Source organism: Micropterus dolomieu, linkage group LG03 (genome assembly GCF_021292245.1).
Source record: "Micropterus dolomieu isolate WLL.071019.BEF.003 ecotype Adirondacks linkage group LG03, ASM2129224v1, whole genome shotgun sequence".
Lineage (NCBI taxonomy): Eukaryota > Metazoa > Chordata > Actinopteri > Centrarchiformes > Centrarchidae > Micropterus > Micropterus dolomieu.
In genome coordinates this window covers 31,649,522-31,677,473 of record NC_060152.1, presented here as the reverse complement: position 1 = coordinate 31,677,473, position 27,952 = coordinate 31,649,522, and the positions used below count along the sequence as shown (strand labels likewise).

Here is a 27,952-nt window from a genome sequence, read left to right as displayed (position 1 = left end):
AGGTGTATTTGATGTAGATAATTGGTTGGGATTGGGGCTGTGTCTTAAAGAAAGACTAACTGGCTTGTAGGAGCCAGAATACTTGCTGTTTGGTAGGGGGTCAAATACTTGTTTTTCCTCATCAGATGGTTATCAATTTTTATAAATTCATATGATGTGATTTTCTGGAATTTTCTTTGGGATTCTGTCTTTCACTGTTAGAATGTACATATGATTAAAATTATAGATCGTTGCATTCTTTGTAAGTGGGCAAACCTGCAAAATCAGCAAGGGGTCAAATACTTTTTTCCTCCACTGTAACATAGCATTTCATCCCACCAGCAGAGAACACTAACTAACAAATGTGCCATTCCTCTTTGGTTAATTCAGTGGTTCTCAAACTGGGGGACGGGCCCCCATGCCACTACAGGGAGGCATGGATGTTGAACACACCTAAAGTTGCGTGAATATGATTCATGCAGGGACATATACAAGATTCTGATGCAAGCAAGGCTAATTTGCTAACCTGAATCTTTTGTTTTAATTCAATCGCCTGTGTTGTTAATGATTAACATAAAATGAAATCCACGTTTGCTGGAGTTTGGGGGCTTGAACGTTTTCTAAAGGGGGGCGGGACATAAAAAGTTTGAGAACCACTGGGTTAGTTGAAGTAACACTCCACACATTGCAGCTGACTGCCAGCATGTGACACCAGAGCGTCTCATAATAATAAATTGCTTCTCCTCGTTCATACTGACGATCAACTTTTGGCCTTTGACCAATGTTGGCCTGATTAAGATGGTCACTAAACTCTGAACTTGACAATTGAGTTCAGTCATAACCCAGAAAAGAGCTATGTATAGCATTTCAATCCCTAAATAGCCAGTGGGGTATTTAATCTGTTGTCACAACGCGATTATTCTGTTTCCACACTGCAAAAGACTTCCCACAAATGTCTTCCTACTTTCCAGTGGGTGTTCTGTATCTACTTACAACAGGGCACACATATACACAGATGGCTAGTACAGTCAGAGAAGGAGAGACAGAAGAACTTTTCAACTAATTACATTAAAAAATAACCAAACCCCACCTAAGGCCAAAGCTTTGCACAGCAAACAGCCCAGGTATATGAACCTGAGATCTGGGAGAATGAGTCTTGATCCTCTACATATCACACCACAAACTATATGTGGGGTTTGAACACAGAAATACAGTTGGTGACACTAGGAGACATGGGACTGACAACAGGCGTAGTTAGTTAGTCAGTCCCATAGTATCCACTATTTCACTGTTTTCAATCAGGGTCTCTGCATAGTGGATCAGCATGAAACATGTGTTAGCTTATTCAAACCAATAGACCAAAGTCTCACTTAGCTATTGTCAAGTAACTGCAGCCAACTTCATTAAACCATGCCGCGGGGGTGTGGGTTATAAGTATCAAATCTCAAAATTGTGCGTGTGTTTGTGTTTGCTGCCAATTTGCAATGCATGTCATGCCAAATGGTTGAAACATCAAAATTCTAGTGATGAGCTGGAATAAAGGCACTAAAGATGATTTCTTTTGAATATGGGAAAAATTACATGTTACGAGTTATATAAGGTGGTAAGACATTGGATTTTGACCAAATGGCAGGTAAATTATCTGTATTCACTGGGTATTTCTTAAACCAAAGGCCTCAATAAAAGCATTGAGTTACAAGCCAAAATCTGAGTTAAACTGTAGCCTGATGGTGGCACTGCAAGGATTGTTGTAACTGCAACTCTTGGACTGACCTCTCAGTCGGTTACTTGAACTCCTGTCTGTGCTTGACCCCACTAAAAATCACATAAGCTAAACACATAAGAACAAATTACCAAGACTAGAAATGGAATAAAACATTAGGCAAGAAACAGATTTTTTGAGGTAAATGATTCATGAAACAGAGAGATGGAGCAGAGTAGCTGCATCAGTAAGGTTAATTACAAGGCATGTCGTGTTTTTTTAGCCCCTGACCCCAAATCAGTTATTTGATATTGAGTATCTGCCAAAAGTCAAATCTTACATATTTCATTATGTATTACAGTGCTCATTAAGCCTCAAATAGGAAGTGTGCATGCATTATTATTAATGAAGTCAGTTCAGTGCTGTAAGAGGATTGCCTGTTGAATAGCTTTACGTTAAAGCTGCAGTAAAAGGTGAAAAGGGGCGCTTTTAGAGACGGACCCACAACAATCAACGCACACTCTATAGTTCTATTGAGTGGCGTGTTTAGACACAAAAACAAGTAAATGTTCACCACACTTTATTCACAAATCTGACCACTGGACTAGTTTTCAGTCAGCCTACACAGCCAATACCACACCTACTTTACAGACGTAGCTGTAAGCTAGCTAGCGATATACCCACCAATTTGTTTGCTCAAGTTAAATTTGCAATGCCACTTAAAAGATGGGAGCGAACAGCTAAACAGTAACTACTACAGGACTACTGTCAGTATTACAATTTACAACTTAAAGGCATAATGAGTAGGAGTCCCAGCTCAATGAGAGAGAGAGAGAGAGAGCAGCATTAGCGAGAACAAAGCAGTGAATCAGAGAAATAAAAGTTGTTTTTTGTTCACGCCGGTTACGTTCTAAAGCACAAATAAACATGGCCTCGCCTCCGCACAACCCTGCAGGAAGTGTGAGTGCACACGTCATCCTGTGTGTGTGTGTGTGTGTGTGTGTGTGTGTGTGTGTGTGTGTGTGTGTGTGTGTGTGTGTGTGGCTTTTTATCCCCACCTCTATTCACACCCTGCATGCTGCCCCTAGGGAGCATGCAGGGTGTGCAGAACACAGCAAAATAGTAAGAATAACAGGCAGAGGGCAGGGTCCCTGCACATACATACAACTGTCTTCTTGGGTCATGAGTGATGCCTGAGAATGATTGTTTTTGTACGAGTCTACAGATCGTTTTTTAGGAAAATCCTTAACTAGAGAAATTAGTCGGAGAATGCAAAATTTTAGTCTTGAATTCTTATTTTTGTTTCATAAAATGAAATATTAGTCTTTGATAGCCCCCATGCTACCAATGAATATATAGACGCTCATTATGGTATTACTCTGAGTTAATAATATGCCTCGTCCTGCCATGTTTGGCCATCTCACACAGTCTACAAGAATGTGATTTTCCCTCCAGACACCATTGATTCTGTATGTACCATAGCAGTACATATTTCCCCCTAAAAATCGTCTTCAGAAGCCAATCTGAAGGCTGTAGAGTGTGGACAGTAGAGTTTTTGTCCAGCGAACATTTAGCTGCTGAGGTGGACTGAACAAACTGAGGAGCTTTTGTGTGAGGAGGGAAGTGTGTGCGTGCAAGGATGTGCTTGTGTCTCTCTATGTGTGTGTTCACATGTGTAAGCCTGTTCACCAAGTACAAGAGCAGTATACATAATGTATCAGTTGGCCGATACAGAGCGTATGTACTGTGAATATATACTGCTTTCATTAATAATATTCAAAGAGTGGTCCCTAGAGACTCCAATGTTTATTGCAAACATATTGATGTTCTTTCTATTTTGAGGGCCTTATTTGCAGTGAGGCTGAAATCCAAAGGTTGCCCTGAGGGTGGTGTCAAAAAGGTCACAAGGTCATCAATATCAAAAGGGTTTATCCCCTTGATGTGCTCTGCAGAATTCTTGGTAATTTGCCCATTCGATCATGATCGTGTGATCTTGTGTGGACTGAAGACTGAAGAGTTGTGGAATATTTAAAATGGATGGGGTTCATCCTCCGTGGAGCACTAAGGTACTCTGATGACTAATGCCATTAGATCAGTTATTGTTTACAAGTGATCTGCCACCACCGCTGCTGCCTAATTCAGGGAATGGCTGCCGTCGTGTTTCTATTGGAAACAACAAGCCAGTTGGGGTTTATGTAGACAGCTCCAGCAAAAGAAGGCACGGTTGTACGGCAACAAAGCTCAACTCTGCTCAACTTTTGCTGAAATGCCAAGTGACATCATCACGTTCGCTGTGTTGGCCAAAAGTTGCACATTCCAACATGAACAGATGTAATTCTGTGGTTTGCCTGGCCTTTGTCAAGACTGAGGATAAAATAATTGTCACAGTGATAACTCAAACTAATGTGTCATAATATTATAAACTACTGCTCAGTGTTCTGGCCTCTGATAAGCTTTTAGATTCATGGGTGTGTCACTCAAACCGGCCAGTAACTAAAGCAAATTAGCAAAAGCCTTGTGTTTTCTTAACAAAGTGCGCCTGAAGATCCGTGAGGCCCTCCCAGCTAGGTAAACAGAAGTGTGGTCTTGTTTGGTAACTACTGTTCACATGATGTATAGTGGAACTGTAATGATGCTTGATGGTTCATTCTTGACCTCAAAAACAACAGTTGACTAAACAGCCTCAACTAGAGATCCACTCACTTGTTTGTTCTGGAGCTTTCATCTGCATCACACTCCTCATCAGCAGTTGAGGAAGTTTTTAATTGCCTTAGACAGACAGACAGAAATCACTTTGCAGGTTTGAGAACACGAGGCGCACAGCAATGCCTTTTTCGTTTGAATTTGAGGGTTTTTTATGTTGCTAGGCAACCACCGAATCAGCTGTCCTGTCGGTTCATATATCATATATATATATAGCGGCAGCGATCTGTAATCTTTGGTTTGCTGCTAAGTAATAACTGTCATATTACCAGAAATTTGATCACAACTCACAGGTCTGTGTCTTTTGTTGCTAAGAACATCTGCTTTAATAAACAAGGCAAACGTAGGGCGCCTGCTCTGGCATTGTTTGAGGATGAGAGGTTCACAAACACGCAGGAGACAGGGAAATGGAGATCCTTGTGGGTACATGAGACCCTCAGAAAGGGGAGACACTGTTGGGAGTCCCACCAGCTGGTCCAGTAGCTTTGTCTTAATGATGGTCACAACTGAGGGCCCGTCTCTAAGTTCATTTAATTGGACAACGGAAAAAACTTGAATGACATCGGGCGCTTTTCTGCTCAGAGTTGAATTTTTTTCAGCTCTATGCGCTCAGAGCGCAACTTCGAAAACGCAAGGCACAGCAGGCGCCCAAAACGCCCGCAAAACACTCACTGCCAATAGAAAACAATTTTAAAAAAGGCACCTCTCACTGCAAAAAACGCATTCTGTCAGATCCGGGCCTGAGAACTGTAAATGTCTTCTCTCTGTTGTATTGTGATTTTGATAACGGCCTTGCATTGGTTCTAAAGATTTATTCAGGATAACGCTGTATGTTTTATTATTCTGAGTTTGGAACAGGGGCTTTCCCGTGATGGTCTTTTCTACCACGTCATGTGTAGAAATCTGGGGGAAACACTGAAAATAGCAATATCATAAAAAGTGTTGAATTTCAAGATTTTACATCAGCACAGAACTTTGCAGCTTTAATCCAAAAGAGCAGAGTCATTCTGCAGTGGCTCACACTGGTTGTTGGCTCTAGCATGAGGGTCTTGTGACTACTGTACCAGACCTGTTTTCCCAGCATTCATCAGCGAGCCGAGGCAGGAAGTCAGCAGGAGACTGACTCGATCCGAATTGGACATGACTCACAAATTATACACTCGCCAGGGAGTCTGCATGTTAACAGCACACTGCAGCCCTGTATGTGAGTGGCATGAAAACACTGGGCCCAGTATAAATGAGCCCACACTGCAGGGGAAGAGAGAGGCAAGAAATGAATGTCAGTGCATGAAAGGGAGGAGTGTTTGAGGAGAAGCGGGGGGAAAGCGTCCCTGAGATTTGACCTGTTTAGAAAAACTGCAAGGAAATATTGTGATTATTGATGCCCTTTTGAAGTTGCGTTCAGTTGACCTGCCCCTGCAGGGAGATAAGTGTACTTGTTCTGCCGGCGGGATAGGTCGGCTTTCACTTCCTGACTATTAAAGACTACTAAAACTTTTTTTTCTTACTGAGGCAGGGTGCCTGGTTGACCTCAAGCTCTTTGTAGTTTAAAATGTTGCTCAGGTTATATGCAAAATAAAAAAGAGCTAGAGATCTGCTTCTTAACCGAACAGGTGCCAACAATGTATCGTGTCGTCAAGTGGCAGTCACTAATGGGTCAAATCATGCAGATTGTGTTGAGGTAAGAAATTAAGAAGTACCAGTTGGGTTCTGTAGGGTCTCAGTTTTTGCCCTTATACTCAAGGATTTCTGGTGGGGTGAGAGCATGTAACAGTGAGTTGCAGAATGAAACGAATGCTCTGTCTACAGAAGAAGAAAAAGCAGGTACTTCATCTAGTCGAAAAAACTTTTTCTGTCAGCCCTTATTACAGCTTATCTTTTTCGATATGCCAACCTTTCCACCTCAGCCAACTGTAAATTTTGCAGTATTTTTTATCCCTAGAGATTCCAGTTACATGGAGACTGCAGATTACACAGTTTTCACAATAAACATTAGTTTTGACAAAACCATAACTACAATCTTTCCTTAACCCTAACCATGTGCTTTAGTTACGTAACCCTAACCATACCTTATCCATGGATTATGAGCCATAACCATGATCTTACCCTAACCTGAACTATATCTTAGATTGTAGAAAGAAATGATTTAAAAAATTTGGTCACTGTACGTAATCTAGTGTTTTTGTAGAATTGTTCAATATCAACACTCCTGGGCGTTCGGGTTTTGTCCAACTATGGCATTTCTGCTTAGCTTCATTGATTGATATAATATTTGTTTACTTGGCCATCAGTTGCCCTCTCAGAGTAACAAGTCCTAACATGGAGAGCTGATTTCTCCTCTACTCTGCTCTGTGCTGGACTGTGCAAAACCATCGTCTCTGCAGCAGGTTTTATGTTGTTTTCTAGTTTCATTCCCTCGTAGGGAATATCAGGCATTGTACTGTCTGTGCCGTGTGTGCATACTATGTACTGCGGTGCACTATTGCTTCGCCTGGCTACAGTCACTGCTGCTATGATCTCTGGTAAGTCTGGCTGTGACACCAATTCAGTGGACTTCAGTTACCACCAACTCTCTAAAGACGTTAATAATTTCACTCCGGTGTCTGTGAATTGGACCTTTATTACAATGAGGCTCATTTGCATAGAAAGGAGCCAATGTTGTGCAAAATGTGTGCATATTGCCTCATTTAAATATGTGCAAATAGCACCGGAGCACTGAGTTGCTATTTGCTTAGCAGCGCAGTTAGGGGCGCATTTCACCCTTTGCGGTTGCTTTGAGAATTACACAGTTTCCTTTTGTCTTATTTCTACAGGTTTAGCGACCACAAAAGCCACGCAGTCCTTTTGTGAATTAGCCCCTGAGTGTTCTCTATAAACTGCCCGTCTAACCATTGCCTTTTGTCAAGACCTCATATGTTTTAATTAACCCTAAACCTCAACATTTTTGTATATAGGTCATTTATTTAAGCTTGACAAGCATCTTTTCTTGAGATTCTCCCACGTTGTTTCACACACACAATACATGCACTCCCCTGAAAACCTCGTGGTCGAGCCGGATCTCATAGGAAAACAAACAAAAGTTAAGCCTCTAAAGAAATAAATGCCATCTTTCTTGCTATTTTTACAAAAATTATGGGTTGTATGAACTTTACATTTTTGCATTAAGGCAAGTCTTTTACCCCAATATAACCAACAGTTTTCACCTGACTTTACTGTAATAATTGAGCCAAAACACAAGTCAATTGTTGTGGAAGTAATTTTGTTGTTATTTGATGACGATGCAAGGTTTTGTGATATTGTAAGATTCCAGACTTAAAGGGTCAGTTCACCTTAATTGAACCATAATTTCAGTTGCTGATGTTTGCTGCCCTCACCCTAATACAAGAGAGGTGAATGAACTTTACTTTGATGTGCTCAAAAAAGTTCAACAGCAACTTATCTCAAAATAATGCAAAGACCTGTCTGTGTACCTTTCTGCTGAAGAGAAAGTCTCCTTGAAAGTGGTTAAAGTGTGATCAGTGGATGCAGGACACCTTTTCTGGAAAGACATATTGTTGAGTTTTTTAATGAGTGCTCACGACAGAACAACAATCACAGCAAAAGAAAGAAAAACATTACATACATCCATGGCTGTAAAATATTATTAGTACAAAATAAGAATAAAATAAAATGTCAGGTGCTTTAAAAAAATACAGTAGTTTGTAGTAGTAGTAGTAGTAGTGCTGGTGCAGAACTTGTTGAATATTGCAGCTTTCATTTCTGCAGTCCTTTTGGCTAACTGTCTGGGTTCAGCAGAGTCTCTGAGGCCAAAGGTTTCCTGGCAAAACCTCCCTTTGCTGATCCTCTCTGGGCTAAATACAACCCAGCACCTCCCTGCAGCCCTTTCTGTGTCTTCCCATGCCCCATCCAGTCTGCCCTGTAATGGGTTCACTCTCCCATACAATCCTTTCACTCCTCAATGCTCTGAATATCCCTTTTGCTGCCTTTCTCTCTGACCGGCAGCCCCCTCCTTCTCCCTCCCAGCCCCCTCACCATTCCTCCACCCCTCTCTCTCTATCCCTTTAGGAGTGTGTCCATGAGTTTAGAAGAGGGGGACTGATGTGTTTCTCAGCGGCTGGTCTTGTCTGATGCAGTGAGGCCATCTCTCTCCCACGGGGAACATGTTATGTTGGACTTTGTCTCCATGGGCTACACACTGAGCCCTTTGCTCTTGTAATAGGGGTTGAATCAAGTTCTGAAGTTATACCTGCTTTTCAGTTTGCTGTGTGAGTGCTTTTTTGAACAGCAACAAGTTAAAACTTTTGTAGAACATGCTTCCCACTATGTCAGTTCTGACATATTCTAAACAAAGCAACAAAACAGCTGCTATCAGACATTTTATGCACGCTGCACAATCAGAAAATCCAAACCACTGGCGCTCATCTAGGCACTGCCGCTTTTTTTCCCCCTGTTGGCAAAACTAAAAAACATTTTGTATATTTGTTATGTCGTGCAGCAGAGAGAGCAGAGCCTTTCTTCTCTGCCATCCCTCTGCCTAATGTATGCATGTGACTGGGTGAGATGGTTGAACACAGCGTGGTGAGCAACAGAAAGGAGACGGTGGATTGCATGGAAGCTGTTGCATTATTCATCATGTTGGATAAGGTTTAATTAAAAGTGCTGCTCGGCATTGTCAGAGGAATGAATGTGTGTTTTGCCTCGCCTGTCGCTGCCTCATTCATGTTCGCCATGCTCGACTTATCAAAGCAGCCCCTTGGCCCCTCCCCTTTGCCAGTGTAAGTTAGCATAATGCTGCAGCCGAAAACCTTGTGATTAGTGGGAGAGAACGAGCGGCACAGCGCTTCAATGCGGCAACTGCTGGCGCTCACTCGGTTCTGTAAAGAATGCCAGTGGCACACAACCGATAACTACAGCAGGAAGTGTTATGTGTTGAAGCAGGGTTTATGTCTGACAGTGTGAATCTAGAAATTAGAGTGTTGGTGTTTTCATCGCGATGTATTAATATGTTTGTGTCCATCCAAATGCTGGACAAATTCTTCCAAAAAGAAAGAAAGAAGAAAATACTTCATCAGCTCAGGGTTATGTGAGTATTGTCAAGAGAGCACAACAAGATTACATAAAAAAGTGCCTACTCTTCAACTCTTCATTGCATTATTTACTTACTTCCAGGAATATATTTCAACGTTTTCTTTTGTATCTTTCGTCACAGTGGTTAGCAGAAATAGAAAGCCCAAATGAACTCTTAAAAAAACCTAAAGGATGAGGCTGGTGGAATTCTAGTTTCTTAATTTCAACAAATTCCATGACTACACCAAAACCAACAATGTATTAAGCTACGTTCACTGAATTCCGATCTGACTGTCCAGACTGAGATCGCACGTCAAAAAATCAAACCTGTTTCTCATTTGGACCTCACATGAAAGTGGCCCAAATCCAAACAGCAAAAGATCAGATTTCATGTGATATGGGCCTTTCACACTGTTATAAAAAGTCACATATGAGCAAAAAAAATCTATGTTGGTTCACTTTGGCCTGCAGTCTGAACACAGCGTTAGTCCGTCTCGTAATACTTTCTGACTCCCAAACTCTGTGTCACTCAGCCCCAAGCCCATTGGTTCCAACTGGAGACGTACTTTCATTCAACGAGTGGGTACTGTAGTTTTTAACAAATGTTAGGAGGAAATAGTCCTGTTGTTGGTGACTGTTTTCAGCTACGGATTAAAAGACATTTGGTGCACTACAAAGAGCAGAGATATATCAGGCTCTGGATACACACAATACTAGTAGGCTAACTTGTACACACACACACACACACACACACACACTACATATTAGTAGACTCAATACACTGTTGGTTTTGGTCTTTTAATGGAATATGTTAAGATAGATAGATATCTTGCAGTTCATTGTATTAGTCCAGAGAGGGATGGAGCGGCCTTTAACAAACATTTCCCACCTATCAGCCCGAAATTGTAGCGAGTTAAACTTAACAGACTGAAGCCAATGGAGTAAAGAGCAATGAGAATGGTTAAGGAGACCCGAACAGTGCATTTGTTCTTCAGACAGCAGAGATTACTCTTAAAAAGTTTGCAAAATGACATTGGAACCAAGCATGGATGGAGATCAATGGATAGGGGAGAAACAGTTAAGATAATCGATAAATGGAAGCTTTAGTCTTTTGGATGCTGACAGATTAATTGTCGTAATGATTAAGCCTTAAATTACAATATCAATTACTGTAGTAGGTATTAATTAGCTGGACTTTTGCTCTCTGTCACCTGTGAAAAGTTTTAGTCATCCAGGTCATAGTTATCCAAAGAAGGTGAAAATCAAGAACAACTGGACTTGGTTGAAGATATCAACGCTTTGTCATTTCAAGAAAATAAAAAAAGACAAAGAAATAGAACCATTGCATGCAACATCATTATTTATTTAGGGGAAATTGTTTAACATCAGCTATTTCTTGTATGTGAACGCTATCAACAGGCTAAATTTTCACCTAAAAACCACATTTACACAATATAGATTTCTTTTTACATTCCAGACATGTTCCCTCTGCTTTTTTATGTGCATATTCAGACATTTTATGCATGCTGCACAATCAGTTCGCAGTAACAGGTGTATGGATATGTATTGAATGTATTGAAGTATCTCATTTAAAGTCGGGAAAGTTAACTTAATCCTCTGATATTGTGTTTAGGATGCGCAGCATGAGGTGCGTGTCACAGCAGAGCTGTAGCGGAGTCTAAACAATAGACAGCCAACCCAGTCAAAGATAGAGCTCTGCGTGGCCTGGAAGAAAACCAGCAAACACACTCCATCTTCAGCACACACACACACATACAGGCATGAACAAAGAGAAACCGGAGGTATAGATTGACTCATCGTGGTGGGAGTACGGTGCAGTGATTTCACGCCTGGTTGTTGGCTAACAAGACCCTATGCTTTCTGCACTGCAGGGCCTGTTATTAAGGGTGTGTGTGTGTATCTGTCTGTCAGCAGCTGTGTGTGTTACCTGGGAGACGGACTTAAAGCCCCAGCACTGTGGGAGAGAGAGTGGTGGTGGTGGGGGGGGAGGGGGAGGTGGGAGCCACTTTGTCCCAGTGGGACACAGGGAGGTCCAGCCTCCTCCTCCACCTCCCGTCCTCCCCCCTCCAGCACTGCTCCCAGTCCCAGCACAGCCCGGGCTCCTGTGAAGCCCAGCACCGGGGGCGTTTGGCAGCTTATTAACCCTTTGCGGTGTTTACCCAGTGGCAGCTATACGTCTGTTCTCAGCAGGACATCACATCTCTCTCCTGTTGAGGAAAAACCCAGCAGCTGATTATCCCAACAAAACCAGACTCCCCCACCCCCCACACCCACACCCACCCATCTAGGGTAATCTGATTATGATGTTATGTTATTACTCTATTTATTTGCTTAGCAGACTTCCTGATCCGAGGAGAGAATAGTTTGCATTTTTCACATGCTATGCCTCCGAGCAGATCAGCTTCTTTTAATGAAAGATTAGAGCTTAACATTTATTCTGTAGTACCTCTGTTCACTAAAAGTCAATGCTTTACTTTACTTTCTACCCTGCTGCCATATTAAGCACCAGCAGCTAATGTAAAGATGGCTGGGTTGGCTGGTATGAATAACAAATGTCTCAAATATTTCTGCTTCTACAAAACATCTCACCATGATGGCAGTTATTTAACTGTAATATTTATAATCTTGTCATATGATCCTGTCAGTGTGTCCTACTTCTGTTATGATGGATATGAAGCAGTTTGATTGATTGTGCAAAGCAGCATGAGGGTCCAGTCTGTATTAACAGCTACATGACATCACACATTATCTGTGTTAGACCGAAATGCTCAAATGAAACAAAGACAGGACAGTATAATCTACAGTAATTTCAGCCTGGATCACATTTACTTTGCACAGAGTCAAGAGGAGGGGATCTGGGTGGATGATCAGGCATACGAAGCACAGGACTTTGACACCAGAGACTTGGCTCTGCATCCAGAAGTAAAAGCTTTGTCGTGTTGGAGCTGCTTCCTCCCTTGCACCAAACCTCCCTACTGCAGGTGTTGCATTTTGCTGTGTCGTTCTCTCTTTTAGTGAAGCTAACCCAAACTTTTAAGTGATTGCTGCAGTCCGCCATGGTCCAGGAATGGAAACATTCAAAAGTCAACAAGCATGCTTTGTTGACTTTCTGCGCAACAATTGATGTGACGTTAGGTTGGCGTAGCAGGTCCTGGCAGATTGGTGAAACTGTTATGGACTGTAAAATGCTCACTTCAGTTCAAACAGGGGCACCACTGAAATATGCTGAAAGTTAGGAACCGGTAGGCATAATCAAAAAGCATGTGTTTTTCGAATCCACGTATCTTGGAAATTTGGAAAAAATGTTCAAATAACTGCTTCTAGCAACTGCTTTTGTGACGACTGACGGGACAGATATGTCACTCACTACTGATTAGTGAAAACAAAATAACATTATGAATAATAGTAATAGTTTGTATGATGCTTTGGCAATATTGTTGTTACACATTCATGCCAATAAAGCTAATTTGAATTGAAAATTGAATAACCCCTCCGCCCCAACAACAAGACTAGGTTGAAACCTACAAGGCTGGACATGGTCATAAGGTCAGGGCGTTGCTAGACATAAAGCTCTACTGGGGCACAGGTCCCCATAAATTAAAAAAAATCATAAAATTTGTTAGTATGTGCTTTACAAGCTTCCCTTCCTTATCCCGCTATTATTGGCACTGCCATGTCAGAAAGGGCTTTGACCGGATCATAAGCACACATGCCTACATCAGAAATCCAGTGCTGGTTTGAATGGACCTCTGCGCACTAACTCAGTCCTCATAAAGTCTCTTAAGACTGGGGCCAATCTAATGTTGCATTAGGACCTGAGCTGCTTGTACCTGATGCTGGCTGTCCATCAAGGGCGTCACTTTGTGGTGAAAAGTGGTGGGAACATTTAAGGGCTCAGATTAGGGGTGCATTGATACACTTGCTCCCAAAAAGTGAACAAAACAAGAAGATATTAGAATAAATATTCACTACTGTGATTTATGATTGGGCGGGTCCTGGGATCCTCCCCAACAAGATTAAACACTTAATTTCCTGCATTCTGGAGACATTTTCCAGAACAATTTATGGTTGAAATGTCTTGTTCTTGTTGCAAGCAATTTATCAGAATCATTTTAACAAATACTTTCAACAATGGTGGGGACTATATCAGCCATTTCAAGAAGTGGTGGGGACATGTCCCCAGCATCCCCAGAGTAAATGACACCTATGCTGCACATCTATGGTTGTGCTAGTAGGCTACTGGCCGAGGCTACCTGTATTTCACCTGGGTCTATGGGACCTGCTATAGAGGTCTGTACTGGGTCTGTGCTGGTACTGGCTGATGATTCAGCATCTACTGACAAACTTCAGCATAGCACCTGTAATTTATAGCCAACAATACTTGCTAGTTAATAATGTTATTAGGCCCACTCCTTTAATACATTTTCAAATGTAAAATACTATATCTATATCGCATCTATATTGCCCAGTCTGCCCGGCTAATCAACATTTTAATAATCAATAGTCAATGTGAATCCACAGCTTTCCGTCTTGCATTAGTAGAGAGTTGTATCTAAACTTGACTGAGAGACAGATAATCACTGTCTTGTTTTAAAATGACGTGTGCACTTTATTAGTGCCATCACACCTGTGTCTTTTCTGGACTGGTCCCACTTATGTTGCTGCTGGAATGCGCGAGTTTAATTTCATGCATGCATGTTATATTTTCCGAGGTGCAGTTTACAAACACTGTGGCCGGTCAGCGGTAATCAAACGCAATAAAAAGTTTTAATTCACTGTAACAGTGTCCAGTTCAGACACAAAGTCCGGCACGCAACCAAAACACAGACAGAGCATGATGCACTTCCCAGCTGGGTTTGCAAGACAGACAGACAGATTCACTGCAGCACAGCACTGTTATCTACTGACATCAGACTTTGAGAGGAGAGTACACAAGTTTACCTGACTGCTGTTCCTCTCATCAGTGTTACAGACTCACTTTCACCTTTGGCTCGTTTCTTTCGCGACGTTTCACAACAGTTGCAACAGGCCGTTTCACTTTAACCAGTAGTTTTATTTTGAAAGCGTAACCGGACATTGCGTATTTTAATATTGCAAACTTGACTGGATGTTGCAGGTGTTTTGTTGCTAACTTGACTGCAGAGCTCTACACGTCCAAAAACAACCCCAAGGTGTCTTGACCTTGTTACTGGAGCACAGAGCATGAATACTGGGGCACGTGTCCCAGTAAAAAGTGTGTAGCGACGCCTATGTGTAAGGTCAATGTACTATATTGTAGTCAGACTGTTACAGGGATGGTCAGAGGTGGTATCTAGAATTTGAATTCCTGGAAATTAAATGTTCTTCTGCAGTCCCAGAAATATTGGATCCTAAAGTATACTCAAGTAGAATATCACATGACATGGTTAAGCAAAATTTTTTTATAAATGGGCGCCCTGGTTGCTCACCTCATAGAGCTCAATCTGTACTGACCCAGGTCTTTCCTGTCTTTCTCTACTGTCACAAATGATAATTATTTTAAACAAAAGTTATAAATGCAATTGCAGGAACAGTACTTTCCTCTTAAAATGTTTGAGAAGAGAACTTATTCTAATTATAACTATTCTGATTAACTCCCCCTGCTCTTAATTCGTTTCTACCTGTGGGATGTCTCTCGTTTTTCTGTGACTCACTCTGTATTGAGTGTTCTGTCAGATTGATTGTTATTTGGGGTGCTGTAACTGTGCTCTCTCCCTCATGCATCTCTGTGCTGGACTGTTCCAGTGTGTAACCACCATCTCTGCTTCTCACAGTAGTATGTGTGTGTAGTATTAAGTTGCATTCCCTTATGGTAAATATCAGGAAACATACTGTTTCTGTGCCATTTGTGCACATATGATGTGCTGTGATGGCGGTGACACATTGGCGAGGTGTGGACTGGTTGTTGATTTCTCGTGAAGCGGGTGTGTGTTTGTGCTTGTGGGTACTGGACAGACCCAGTGAGGCATGGACCCCATCCTGCTTCACCCTTATCACAAAAGTGAGAGCGCTAGAGGGCAACGACTGTATGAAATAGAATGTAAGTTACGTACCGTAACCCCAGATTCCAGGAGTATAGGTGCAACCCCAACTGGTTCCTTCAACTAGCTGAAGAAATTCCCCTACATCAGAGTCTCCAGGATCACAGGAAAGTCTCGGACCCTGGGATGCAGCCATTATCCACAAATACCAGTACTCCAAAAACAACCAAAGAGATTAATAAGAGAATTTTCTTGATTTAAGAATTCAAATTTCAATGTTTCCCTCTGTCCTCTGTGTCCCTGCACGCTCAGTAAACCAACCAATAAATGCATGCATTTGTTGTTATAATGTTTCTTGAACATCAGCAGATGTTGAGCAGCACCTTCAGTCCAAAATATCAGTGGCCTTAACAAACCGTTATCACTGAATGCCCAGTGTACAGTATGTCTGCCTGCTCACTGCAATGCGGCCTCGTAATTAGTCTTTTTAAGTGTAAATGGGATCTCTGGTGGTTTTTCATGGACTGAGGTTCACAGAGATTATTCGCTCCTCAATGTCTGCTCATCTATGTGTGTGTTGTGCATGTTTCAGTGCAGCAGGCTTGAAACACAGTGGCGGCTCTAACAGAAGGCACAATTACTGAATGATTTCTTTTTTTTGGAAGCCAAAAATATCTCCTAATTGTTTGTGTAAGCAGCCTCAGACTGACTTGTGGGGGTCTCAGCAGGGGTGTATAGATGGAGGCAGAAGGTAGGAGGAGGAGGGGGGATGGGAGACGCAGTAGTGGATCCATATTGTCAGCCTCAGAAAATCCTCCTATTACATGATGTTTAGGTTGGGCACTATTGATATAGTCCAAGTCTTCAGAGTATATGGCTTCAACTTCACAGGGAGAAAGTGAAAATATTACATTTAAGAAGGCTCATCTGAACAGCCTCAGTGCCAGACCCCATGCTTGGAAAATGAATTATACATATGCTTGATTAACCAGCTGAGTCCCTGTGCACAATCCCTGAGCAAACACAAGCCTTTTGGAATAAATTAAAGCCCAAAATTTCAGTTTCAGCATCAGCAGGAGCTTCTAAATAATTATGTAAATATGAAACAAATTTCCCAAGCAGATTTCCTCCTCTGCAATCCTCCTCCATCATTCTTATGCATGCCCTGTAAATTAACTAAACTATGCAGATCGTTATACTTACACAAAATAGGCTAATTAATACACTTGACAATAGTGTTCTCCAGAGGGTGCGATGCTGAACTAAATCTTCATCACACAGAATTGCAAACCGGAGGCCAAACAGCAGCATGTTGAAGTGCTCCCTGCCAGAAGCTGCGTAAGGACAAAAGATGGATTTATAAAAGAATCACATGCCATTTTTCCAATTTAGTCATAGTATGTTTTCTTGTACAGTTAGAAGAAGTAAAATAGAAGGAGCCTGGATTTGGATCAAGACCAGCTTTGCATTCTCTCATTTGGTTGTTTTTGTGTTTGTCTACATTTGTCTACATTACATCTGTAAGAGAGAGGAACACAGAGCTCATTATCCATACCAGTGGTCCTTCAAATTACAGTCCCTACCCTTCCAGATCCTTCCAAAAACCCTACAACATGTCCCCAAGGCTGACAGAGTGCTGAACAGTGCCAGCGGTGCTCTTTGGTCTTCCCAACGCTGTTTCTGTGTCAGCGCTGCATTTGAATATGGATTATGGAATGTACAGCTGGTGGGGAGGAGAGGGTTAGACTGCCTAAGTACATAGCGTGTTATAATGACCATCCCTATCCCATCTCATTCTCCTCTCTCCTTAAGAAAATCTACTGAGGGCAGAGCAGGAATCTAATGTAAATCCACTAACTCTGTTGCTGCTCTTGTTTAGTATAGGGAATGTAAGGAGAGTAATGACTGCATAAGTCCATTGAATTGTGTACTGCAGTTTAATTGGCGCTCTCTATACAAGAGAAGGTGCCAGTTTGTCATGTTTACCCACACACAGTACACTAATTATTTCTCCTATGGGAGAAAGGTGTTGAATAGACCACACATTTACTGGGAAATGCAAACGTACAGGCCAATGGGATTGCCGTACATCAGTGGGCATTTTGGCTCCTCAGTAGCGTCTGTTGCTTTTATTTGTTATTGTTTAGTCTGCTCCAGACCACCGCGTCTCAGACCTCCGTGTGAACTTGGGAGAGACCAGCTCTGTTTGAAATACAGCAGTGAACAGCCACAGAGCCACACTGCTTGTGCTGCACATGTCATTGGATTCAGTATGTTATAAACAGATGAGTGACAAATGAAAGGAAAAACCATCATTAAGTGTCTTAGTAAGGTGGTGTTCAACTATGAGTCAACTATAACACTTCTTCTTTTGTCCACTAAATTATGAAATATCCAACCATAACACATGGAAAGGCTTTTTTAAATGTTATGTTATGTTCTACAATATCTGTGCCTGACAACTATCGTTAAAGTAAGGGAAACTTGTTATGGTTAATAAAAAGTCTGTGGCAGGAGGCTAATACCGGTCTCCAGCTTAAAATTCATATTCACTACACACCCATCCACCACCTTAGTCTATGCACACTTACTTTTAACCATGTTACATAAAGGGCCCACAAGTGGCATTGGACCTAAAGTGTGAGGTCCGATATGGACAATTTCTAAGGATACCAAAAAACTTGTAAAATCAACTGTGCAAAGCTGACATTTGAGCTAAAAGGTGGCCCTACAGGAGATATCATGGATTTTTCTAAAAGGGTTCATCCCCTGAGATTCATTATTGTGTTGCACACACTTCATGGTAAGCTGCCCATTAGCTGTCAGTGTCACTTGTGCACAAAAGGTGTCTTGTGACTTGTTCACATACAAATACTATTGGACATAACCACGAACAAACAGTACATGCTATAACAAACACAGGCAAATAAATAGAGACACACACAGGAATGTATGCAGATAGGCTCTTACTCACATTCTCTCTCCCATCTTAAATACCTAAATTTGCTCTATGTGCCATGCCCTCTCTGTCTCTATTTGCCTATAATCCCATTAGGAAGAGAGAGGAGAACGTACAGAAATAGAATAGTATGTTCAGGCTGATTTTCTCACTAAATGCAGCCGTTTAGGCCTCAATACATCAGCTTTCACAGCCACCAACAGCTGTCCCTTCACTGTGATGGAGGCAAACTAACATGCTTAGATGGCCCCTTTAGTATTGAATACATGCTCACAGTTATGTGAATCGTAATAATGGTAATAATGGAAATGTAGCTGCCTTTTTGTTGCATATTGTTTACTGGGTTCAGATTGTTGATTGAATTTGAACAATATGTGCTGAAGTGGCAAGTATTGTTGTTTCAGTCAAGAATTGGTATAAAATGCTACATAGAGAAGAAATATTTTCTGTATCAATCTCCAGCTGAAACAATTCAAAATGTCAGAGTGGCTTTCCAAACAAATGTCCTCTGGAATAGGATACGGTATCCATGTTCTAGTGTGGGCAACACCCAGTCTTTTCAACACAAGCTGTAATTCACAGCAAGGTGACACCACAGCTGCCGGAACGCCACCACAACTATCTGATCTCACAGTTGTCCTCTCAAGACCAGCCGCCTATTACATTTTTCTGTAATTGAGAAGAAAGTGATGTATGAAATGTATGCTCAGTGTGTATGTGGAGTTCAAGCAGGCTTGCAAGAAGCCTGAACAGAGGGGTAGCAGCAGACTCCCAGTGACACCACAGAGCTCTAAAATTAAACTACTGGCCTCTTGGCTCTTCCTTTGGCCGTACAACCCCCAAACTGTTGGCTGCCGTGGGAGCCAGTTCTCCACACTGTTATTTCAAAGCTTTATTGAGCCCAGAATGCAACCACCCAGTATTTATGTTCACGTCTTGTTAAATATTGTGTTTTTTAACTGTTGAATCAAAACTGTCCTCATCAGACAAAATGACAGCATTGGTTGTTCAAGCACTTGTGAAATGTTTACTTTGTCTTGACAACTAAAAGCAGAAGCATGATGTTTAAATGCCACAAAACCTCCCAGGGAGGAGGTCAGAGTAGATGGTTCAACGTGTTTGACTTTGACAACTGAGACTGAGATGTGCTTCCTGTCCACTGGCATAAATATTGAATGTGCAGCCTGGTGCAGCTGCATCAGGGCCCAGAAGCTGTCAGGGGCCTGTTTAGGAAGGCGATTTACTGTTGTAACTAGGCCCTTTTGCGCTTTGACAGTTTCTCATAGTCTTCAAAGTACCCATTCAACAATAATACTAAAATTACTTGTAATTGTGAAAGCTCAAGTTGATAAAGTCTTATTTAAGGAGCATGGGACAGGAAAGACACTCAAAAGAGAACAGCAGTGCCAGGAATTTGGACTTGAGCAGTCTTGTAAATGACTTTTCTTAGCGCAAGGCCCATAGGATGAGCTTCTGCTGGGTGAGTACAGGTTTCTCTTTGTTAAGGAGCGGGATCATGGATTAAAATCTGTAAAAAACGTAAACGTGTAAACGTTTTGTCTCAGATGTAGGAGGGGGCCAATAATATATATTCGCACCGGGACCAATCACAATTTAGTTAGAGTTAGGCTTTATTCTCGTAGGCCGAGATACCTCATTTTGTATTATTGCGTTACTTGTAATGGATTAGAATATGAAATTACCCAAAAAACTATTAAAAGTTGATATAATAGGCTGCTAAAATGACCAACACTCACTACTGTGCCTCAACACATCTTAAAAGTGAAATCAAAAGGGTTCTTCCCCTTGAGAGCATGAATATTGACTTAGGGATAGGACAGGTTTTGATATTTGTTGTGAACAAGTAGAAATTTAGGGGCTGATGATGATGCCAAGCAGAGTGTCATCAAAATCATTGTATGTTTTGGAAGATACTCCACAATCATTTCTAACATTCAATGTTCTACGTTTCTGCAGATCCTTAAAAAGTCTCTTGAATTCAAATTTATTAGGCCTTTATGAAATATTAACATGTCTTAATTTGAATTTGTAAAGTCTTAAATTCAACATGAATATTTTATGATGTTATTTGTTTTTCTTCTTGTCAGAATAAGTGAATTTCTTCAGCATCAGAATCACAAGCTTTGCGGTAGTTAGTTTTCTCTTGTGGAGAGGAAGAACAATGCCAGAGATGCATGTAGCTCTTTACCATCACAGGAAAGGAATGTAAGGGATCTCTGCTCTTGAATCAAACTTTATATTACTATTCCTTATTACAGTTTCACCAAATGTCAGGAACCTGCCCTGTAGGTGACATAGTATTCCTTCCCATGACCTCTATGCTGCTGTTTTAAGACCAGTCGTCACTGAGCATATGAGAATTTAATCTCTAGATGCAGGGAATGGTTAGCGATGCTGAAAAAAAGATAAAGCAGGAAGGAAAACCAGATTTTAAAGTAATACATTTTGTCTACAGTCATTTCCATGACAGATTTATCTTGAGAAAGATTAGGCTAGCTGCGGTGTGTTGATGTCTTCATCATGAGCCTCGGTTGGGTGAGGGTATAAGCCTCGCTATATAAATAGCCTGTCAAAGAGATCAAACTGTGCAGCCTGTCTACAATGTTCTTGCTTTAAAGTTTCAACTGGTCACAGAGAGGCATTCAATTCTTCCCTAGACTATTTTTATAAAGAGTAGAAAGAAGATACAGGTGTATTTTTAAATATACTAACAATCTGTTTTGCCATACAGTTGGAGGGAGTTTAAGGATAGAAATGTTGGTCAGTCAGTCTGTCAATCTAACACGTTGGTCTAAATCATGTTATCTGAACAATGGTGATTGTAAAATCATCAAGACGAGGCTCTTTTACCTGCCTTGCTCCTTTATTTTGGTGGTTTAAGTCATGAATTCGCTTCCTTGCAGCTTAAAATTCTTAGGTTTTACATTTGACTTTGTGAAACCTCCAGATACCAGGTACATAGACTGGTGACTGATTGATATAGGTTAATGGAGGAGGGAAGTTGGAGGATAAGCCATATGAATGCAGAGGTGGGAATAGATAAATCTGTGCCAGCAAAGGCATTGATCACCCCTTCCCCCACAAGTTCATCAGAGCACAGCGATGGATATGGAGATGAGATGTGATCACAGGGTTCTAGCCCATCAGTGTGCCCCGTCTGCTCAGCTGATGAATAAACCATCAGTTGGGTTGTCATAGAGTCCAACGACAGCGAAGTTTCAGCAGGCACTGTCAGTATCCTGGAGGTGTGCAGAGGGACAGCTGCCCACTGAGCTTTTTCTGATAAAATGTCCAGTGAGTTTAGATCTTTTGTAGTCACTGACATGCAGCAGCGCTTTGTGCCAGAGCAGTTTGGTGTCATTTATACGGCAGAACAGCGACATAATCATCACTTGCCAAAAGCAAGATGTTCCCCAGATACGTCTTGCCTATTTACTGTTTTTGCTCGTACAACATGATAAAAATGTTCTTATAAAAGTAGTAATTATTGTGATGACCCATTTTACACTACCATTAAGTCAAAATGTTCCCTTGTACATAAGTAAAATTTAATGTACAGGGTGCCATAGAATTTACTAAGCACATATGTGAGCCTCAGAGGATGAACCCTTAACATTTTGGACAATCATGAGCTTTTATATGTGACACGGTATCTCAAGTTAGAGTGGCCAGACATTTATGAATTTAGCTGTTGATATTTATTTCCAGAGAATGAATCATAGTGTTTTTGCTCACCATGTATACTTTTTATAATGCCGACATCACGTCAAAATGTCTATTTATAGAGAAAATTTGTTCCGTGGGCAGATTGCGATGCAATTTAGTGTGCACATTTTTGAATCTCAGAGGATGAACCTTTTTTCAGTTTGAAGACAGATGAGCTTTCTTCTAGCGCCACATTCAAACCATAATGTGAGTTCTGAACACAAGATTTCTAATAATTAGGGCTGACCCCAAATAGTCGAAGATTCGATGCTTCGATGGACGGAGCCTGATTCGACTGTCAATCTCACAGTCGAAGCTTCGCAGTGAAACAAGGATCACACCATTTTGGCGATATACGTCTGATTTTACATAGAACTACCAGTTTTCTCCCATATATTTAATATAAAGCCAATTACAATGTACATTTCAATGTTGAATGCTGTAAATAAACATGTAAAAAGAATAAAACTTTCAATAAATTTTAGTAAAAATGAAAGTACGTAAATAAATCCAAAATTGTAACCCTAACCCTGGGTCGTCAGTGCGCATGTGTAGGCGTAGCGTGTATGTAGTGGCGGAAGAGGAACTTGCACTTGCTGAAGAGACGGAGCCCCAGCTTCACTGGTGTTGTGCCGAGTTGTCCGCACTTTCAGGAAATTTATCAACACTGATGAACCACACAAAGAATATTTTATCGTTTTTAAAATAGACCGGCGAGGAACCGTGACGTGCATGCAGTTGTCGGCAGCACGGCATGGACGCAAAACTCTTCACGAGACCGGTGAATGGCAGGCGAGAGAGAGAGAGAGAGAGAAAAGTGTCAACACTAAGTCTCAGTTTAGCTGGAAATTTACAGTGTAAGTTGAATGAAGAGAGACTGCAGCTCTGCAGCTTCGCCGTGCACAAAAACACATGATTCGACTATCAGGCAGGCATAGACAGGACTTGACGATTCTGATTCGGCTATGTAAATCCCTAGTCGGGGACAGCCCTACTAATAATCTAGGAACTTTACTGAACTGAACTCGTTGCTGCGTCCAACAGGATAAATCTATTTAAGTTTACATTTTTATCCACACTAATGGTAGGGTTATGGCAAAATCTTGTGGGGTGTGATGAACATTGCAGCCTCCAGGGCCAGCTAGCAGGGCTTTAGACTTTGTCTTGTTTTTTCTTGGCACATTTGCCCGACGTATAGAGAGAGAGACTCACACAGATTTTATTTGCAAACACCCCAAAACAGCTACTGAAGCTGTTGTGGGAATGATGATGAATTTTACAGAGCCTTTCACCATGATTTTGGCAAACGCTCCACTGGCTTAACAAAGCTAACTGCCCTCAAATGAAACACCCAAACTTGTAATTAAGCCAAGTTTCCAAACTGCTTTTTTTCTACCCCATTTGGCTTCCAAACGCATGGAGTCAGGCACAGCTTATAACAGAGGGAACTAATCTCATATTTAATGTAATTACTTTAACATAAACCGAAACTACTGTATATCAGAGACTTGTTTTAGAAAATTTAATTTAAGTAAAAAATTTGAGACTGTTGTAGGACTGTGCAAGTAGTGGAGAAGAACATTGTGAGTAATTTTAATATTACATACTTCCCTAGCATCCCATCAGTAGTTTCCTACCTAGAATCATGTGAATTATGTTGTGTTTTAAATGTCATTTTAGACTTTTCTATACACTGCTGACCCAGTTCATATTTATTTAATCTAGTGTTACATTGGTGATTTGCAATGGTTGTGTCGGGTCTAATGTGACCTACTAATACGAATGACTCATATGTACAAGCTTGGTTGTTTCTCATGTTGTCATATTATTAGGATTTTGTGCATTCATTCAGCTTCATTCTAAGTAAAAAGTAAAAATAGACCCAGACACATTTTTGGGCCATACTAGCAATGTGGCTCTAAGGATGGCAGTGTCCCACTCTGGTCGGTCGTCCAGCCGTCCTCGACTTTGGTTCAGACAAATATTGCATTATAATATAATATATATGTAACACTGAAGATTGTCATTAAATGTTGTTTATATATTCATGATCCCCTGTGAATGACTTCCGTTGACTTTGTTGATCCCCTTACATTTCCTTTCATCAAGTCAAATATTTCTAGATCTACTGTTTGGAGTGGCACTTTGGTGATCCTCACCTTGTGACCTTAATGCTATGAGCAGGTTGACATATTTGGTTCAGAGTAAATGTCCTGAAAACCCAGAGATGGACTGATGTGAAATCTGGTGCAGACATTGGTTCTGTTGTGATCCTCTTTTCATCTCTCTCCATCATGAGGTCAAAATGTCAACATGCCCAGTACTTTGATTTATAGCCAAATCCATGCAGAACTAATGACATTCCAATCAGCCTCAGCTGTGTTTGGTGGTAATTAGAAAATGTTAGCATGGTAGCACACAAAAGGAGCACAGTGACTGTGGTAAACACTGTACCTGTGCCTATATAGCCTCACAAAGCTGCTAGCATGTTTTTAGACTCGAGGTGTTAAAAATATACCCACACATTTTAGAATACATTCATAGATAAAATCCCAGGTATGCAACATTTAAATAAACACACATCTTTGTTTAAGAGCACAAAGAACATAAACATAAAACTGTAAAACTTGTTATTTGATTAAAAAGGGAGGTCGCGTAAGCTGACTCAATCTCTCTGTGTTCTCAACATGGTTTTATACAGGAATACAAACACACCCAGGTTCTAACAGGTCATCAGCAAGCTCTGTACTTCCACCATACTGTCTGCTCTAATGTACAAAGTGCTGAGGTTACTGGACCACCTGCTGCCGTGAATTTTGGAAATCTGATCATTTGTCACCACCACATCTGGACCCGTGAAACAGAGACAGTAAACACTTGCCTTTCTGTATCGCACGATGAGCACAGCATTGAGTGTGCAGGGGCTCAGCAAGTGTTGATATACCTACTATGCTGGAATTGGTGTTAACATTAACAAGTTAGGCTAGCTAGCTTCCACTTTCCGAGTGGAAAATAATGTGAAGCTATGTGGATTTGAGCAACTGCCTCCTAACTTTACCTCTGAGTCTGGTATCTGCTCAGCTATTCTCTTTGTCCTCTCTGTCTAAATATCTCTCCTATAGCAACTTTTCACTTGACAAATGCACTTACCCAGTTTTTTCTTCTTTGCTTTCCACTCCCAGTTACATTTTAATGCTCGCCTCCTCCCATCTCTGTCCTCCACCCTCCTCTCAGTGTTTCCATCACCTTACATAAACCCCAGTGAGGGGGAAGTCAGCCAGGCCCCAGACAAGAAAAACATACCCCCAAACGAGGATTTATGGAATGGGAACCTGGCAAACCCCAGCGAGTGGGTGTGTTTGCGAGTTCGTGGATGAAGGCGTTTCCACTTGGGGCATTCTCTGACCCTCAGTATACACTCATTACTCTTTACCACAGCTCCACATAGATACAATACAACTCTTTGGAAAGCACTGAATACTTTGACTTATTTTGGAGGGCTCTTTGCAGAAAATACACATTATTTCTCATTTCAAAATTGCATTAAGATCTCCCAAATTAGTCGAACACTATCAACAGAAAGTCTGGTCCACAATGTTCAGTAATGTGTTGAAGGGCCACCTGCTGGACCATAGAAGGTGTTTTAAATGACATTTAAAATAACCAGGCAATGTTATTGATCCCCATGGCCCATACAAAAATAAGATCCAAGTTGTAATAAACACGGATTATCCTTTAACTGCAGCTCCACTGCTCCATTTCCTATAAGAACCTTGTTTGGAGTTGGATGATGATCGTGGTGATTAGAACTAAAGGGGTCACTGATGGGGAAACATCGTTGCATACAAACCCAATGGTATTGTTGCATGCAGGATTGTGTGCATGATAACTTGCACCTGCACTATAAGAGCCGGGTCTGAGTGGGTCGAATGTATGAAATGTGAAAGTGAGCCGGAATGGTTTTGTATGTTAGTTTTACGGTTGCAGATGCTCCAGAGTTAGTGTTTGTATGTTGAGTGCGTGGTTTCTAAGTGTGTGCCGAATATGTTGGGTGGTGCGATTCAAGCTACTAACTGCTGATTCTGGAGAAACTGAACAGAAAGAGTGTGCTGCGAGGACATGGGGTAATAGGAAACACATGAATGTGTAGCATAGTGTAGGCTGTCTGTGGTACAGAATAGTGTGTGTGTGTGTGTGTGTCTAGGATTGTGTCTTTGCGTGCTTTAAACTCATATTCACTGACTCTGGCCCCGACAACTGAGGCAAGAAAAACAAAGAAGAAAGTGTTTGTGTTAGAGCAGAGAGAGCTGGCAAGTCTGCAGGCTGTGGAGCTGAGTGTTCATTTTCCCTTTTCCTACCAACTGGATATGGACCACTATTTTACAGCCACATTACTGAGTAGCCATAGACAGACAGAAATGCAGACAAGTCCCACATTTTGCTCTTCAGACGCTAAAGGAGGACTTTTATTTTCATTCCTATCCATTTTGATAGGAGTGGTTTTGGCATATCTGCCATACAGATTGTCAAATGTAATCATCCTGAGTTATTCAACAGATTTTGACATCTATAATCCATAAACAATATTGCAATCAGCCTTGAAAAAGCAAGTCAAAGTCATTCATGTAGCTCATGTTATCCTGTCATGTTAAAAGTGAAGCGCCCCCACAGCTTCTGTGGTGCCATTCAGAGATGCCGTGTTAGGCCTGTAAGCCATGAGCATGAAGCTAAAACAACTTTCCCAGCTAAAGCAGCAACGTGTGGGTCAACGGGCACAGCCTCTGTGGAATCTGCTACTCATGTAGCGGGAGGCCCCCAAGGTGCACCGGCTGCTCCCCAAAACACCAGGTCATCTCAAATCCTTCTGTTCCTTCTTTGTTGTCTCACTACATAGACATCAATGGCATCAGTCTCCTTTTGTTCAGTCATTTGTTTGGTTTTCACACTTTGTATACCTCAGATAGCCTTTCAGATCACAGAATTATTGATCCACAGGATTTCTTTGTGAAAGACCTGTTGTTTACTTGCCAGACCAGAAGGCTGTTTTAGGACTATAAACGGATATGCTTCAAGTGGCAATAATGGCTTTTTTGGCCACTTGGAGGCAGCAGAACAAGCTGTAAACACAACATCTGACATATCAACACATTTTGAAGTTGACGTGTTGAACTTGTTAGCAAACAGTTGCCTATTAACACACCCAACAGGCATAGAGCAACATTGTGTTAGTGTCCATCAGATGAATGTAAGTACGATATTTACTCCCCTTTTAGCTGTCTTGGTCTTCACTAACTAATATCTGTCTCTTTAGCCTCTATGTTCACCAGCTCTCATGTACAGTGCATACAGTGGGTTCATCAGAACTTTTTTACTGAAAACTGCTGTTTGCTGCTGCTGGAAATTAGATTTTTAGAACATATTTTACAGCCTTATTAAAACAAAACAATCAGCTTAAAGGGTTAAAAAGCACCATAGAGTTGAGGGGAAGTCCAGAGTCAGGTCACAATTGTCTGTGGGCTCTGAAGCAACTCATCTTTTATTATACATAGTCACCTGATCCATTTTAAATATATATATATAAATTTTTATATATATATATATATATATATATATATATATATATATATATATATATATATATATATATATATATATATATATATATATTGATTGATTGATTGATTGATGAATAGTGCAGCTTTAGGTATAAACCATAATTTGTTATCTTCATGTTCACATTAAAAGGTGTTATGTTTAAGCTGAGGAACATCAGTTGCTGCCCCCCCCCCCCCCCCC

General features: G+C 41.2%; 1 protein-coding gene and 1 long non-coding RNA gene across 6 annotated transcripts in view; one reads left to right on the top strand and one right to left on the bottom strand.

Annotated features, from left to right (window-relative positions):
• The window catches only part of LOC123968558, a 33,707-nt gene extending 29,206 nt beyond the window's left edge, over positions 1 to 4,501 (bottom strand). For both annotated transcript variants that reach the window (XR_006824483.1, XR_006824484.1), the window contains exon 1: positions 4,385 to 4,501. This is a non-coding gene — a long non-coding RNA (uncharacterized LOC123968558). The remainder of the gene's footprint in view (positions 1 to 4,384) is intronic.
• cdk14 (cyclin-dependent kinase 14) overlaps positions 1 to 27,952 on the top strand; it is a 206,269-nt gene that overhangs the window by 167,003 nt on the left and 11,314 nt on the right. The window lies entirely within an intron of this gene.